Source organism: Marmota marmota, unplaced genomic scaffold (assembly GCF_001458135.2).
Source record: "Marmota marmota marmota unplaced genomic scaffold, marMar, whole genome shotgun sequence".
NCBI lineage: Eukaryota > Metazoa > Chordata > Mammalia > Rodentia > Sciuridae > Marmota > Marmota marmota.
The window spans coordinates 21,637,548-21,640,159 of record NW_025999949.1 but is presented as its reverse complement, the minus strand read 5'-3'; the positions used below and the strand labels follow the sequence as shown (position 1 = coordinate 21,640,159).

Genomic DNA, 2,612 nt, shown 5'->3' with positions numbered 1-2,612 from the left:
CCGGCGGCCGGGCCCCAGGAGGAGACCGCGGTGCGCTGCGCTGCGCTGGTGGGGGTGTCAGTTGGTTGGGGGGAGGAGTGTGGTCGAGGACGTGCGAAATGGAAGGGTTCTCGTGATTCGAGCCTTGGGGTGCGGGTCGGGTCGCCGCGCTGGAGCTTGCTGGAAGAGGGCCGAACAGTTGGTTACCTCCTACTTTTACGCAAGAGGAAGCCGAAGCCCGCCCGAGCTGAAGTGCAGTGTGGGGCCGAGCCGCGGTGGTTCGCGCCCTCCCCCACCTCCTGGGCCATCCTCCCTGGCTCCTGCCCGGGGTTCGCAACAGTCAGTAGAGAGCAACACGCATGTGCTGACTGCTTGCTATATTCATGGTAAACATTTTAGGGGCCCCAGGGATACACAGTAATTCAGGTTTCCGGACCTCCGTTTAGGATCCGGAGGTGTTCCGGAATAAGAGCGTAATGAATATCAGGTTGCATAATGTGTAGGAATGATCTGTGACAGATGAAGAAACAGACTCGAAAAGGTAACCACTAAGTGGCGGATCTAAAATTGGAACTTAGGTTCTTTGCCTCCCGTATCTTCCCTTTTTTATTATATTATGCTGCAGTTACATATCTATAGGGGAGATTTATAATGTGATGGAGTCCTCTTGAAAGAATTGCTTCTTATAGGTCTCATGTACAAATGAGACTTTTTTAATGCGCAGAGTTAAAACAGGGAAAGAAACTTGCATGCACCTCTCACCCCAGCTGCTGAAACAGATAGGTGGAAGGGACAGCATTCACAAAAAGATTGGAGAAGCTGAGGAAGCAACCCTAAAGTTAAGGCAGCAGGTAGCATACTGGAGTTGGAGTGAGGGTAAGTGTGGAAGTGGGAAAAATAGGAAGGTTAGGAACTTGGAAGTCAGAATGAGAGGCTTAGGGGAGATGTGTAACCAGAGTGACAAAGCATAATCCTTTTTAGTTCAGATTCAGTCTTGTACTAAGTTTTTTTTAGGATCGTCAGTAAGATAACTATGAAATTAATATCTTTTTATGGATGGCACATTGGTTGCCCCTCTTCTGAGGGGCATTCCCTTCAGTCTCTGAAATTGAGAAAAACAAATAATTTCCTGACTTTCTGTGTTTCTCATTTAAGTGCAGGAATTGGCAGAGATCTGAGGAAGCTGAACATTTCTGAACTGGAAACACTTCTGCACTGAATTCAGGTCACTTGACCTATTAACCTGTGATCAGAAAAGCTAATTGTTTCAATAAATATTTATTGAATGTTATTTTCAGGATAATGCTAGATCCTGTGACCCTAATGACTTATTGAATTCTGGTTAAGTAATAGGCTCCTTTTTTTTTGTACTGAGGATTGAACCCAGGGACACTTTTTGATTGAGCTACATCTCCAGCCCTTTTATTTTTTATTTTGAAACAGGGTCTTCCCAAGTTGCTGAGGCTGGTCTTGAACTTGTAATCCTCCTGCCTCAGTCTCCCAAGTTGCAGGGATTACAGGCATGTGCCACTATACCTGCCATTGTACATAGGCTCTTAAGACAACTATTAGTTTAAAATCACAGCTTACCAAGTTTACTAATAATCGGTTTTATGTACTTCTTAAGTAGGGCGATTACCCACCACATGGGTAGTGTGGATTAAATGTGCTTGTGTATGTGAAGACATTAAAATGAGCTCTTGACATATTGTTAATTATAAGGCCATAGTTGATTTTAGTCAATAGCCACTTCACTTTCCAGTTCCTTAGGCCAAAAACCTTAGGATCACCCTTGACTTTACTCATATTTAATACATTAGCATATCTGTTGATTTTATTTTTGAAACATTCAGAGTCGGACCATTTCTCAAGTCATTATCTCTTGCCTGGATTATTAAAATAGATTTTAATTTGGTCTCTCTGTTTTCTGCCATTATGCATATTGTGCTTCTCCAACAGTTCTCAGTGCAGTGGTTTTTCTAAAAAGTAAAAAATAGTTGTTTACTCCTTTGCTCAAAACCCTCTAGGGACTCCCCACCTAAGATTAAAAGTTTGGAAGCATTTCTGCACCCCATTACCATCTTCCCTTTATAATGATATCCTCTTCCTTCCCTTTACAAAACTCACTCCCTTTCTAGCCACTGGTTTAGCTGCCCCTTGAATACCAAGACCTTTGCCCTTGTTCTGCTTCAACGTGGAGTAACACATATCCCATTCTTTTATCTTCCTTTATATTTTTTTAAACTAAAAATAAATCTCTCAGAGAGCTTCATGTGTTCCAAGACTTGTAGAAATAATAAATTGATCCTCAGAACCCTATGAGATGGGTATGATTATCTTTGTTTTGCAGATGAGGCATAAGAGACTTAAATAACTTTCTCAGAGTCACTTTACAGCAGGTTGTAGAACTCTTGATTCAGATTTGGAGTCTGTCTCTCAAGTGTTTGCTAAAATTTCATCTTTTCAATAGTGCTTACCCTAAACGCCCTATTCAAAATTACAAACTATTCCCCTTGACATGCCCTTTTTTCCTTTTATGTTCTAAAATCACATTCTGCCATATTCCTTAGTTTCCTATTTTTTTTTTTTTTTTTTTTTTTTTTTTTTTTTTTTTTTTTTTTTTTTTTTTTTTT

The 2,612-nt window shown here is 41.1% G+C and overlaps 1 protein-coding gene across 2 annotated transcripts in view; it reads left to right on the top strand.

Moving 5' to 3' along the window:
• Window positions 1–200: 200 nt before the first annotated feature.
• Window positions 201–2,612, top strand: part of Atad2 (ATPase family AAA domain containing 2) — a 60,940-nt gene continuing 58,528 nt past the window's right edge. For both annotated transcript variants that reach the window (XM_048802086.1, XM_048802085.1), the window contains exon 1: window positions 201–520. The gene's annotated coding sequence lies outside the window, so the exon portion shown is untranslated. The remainder of the gene's footprint in view (window positions 521–2,612) is intronic.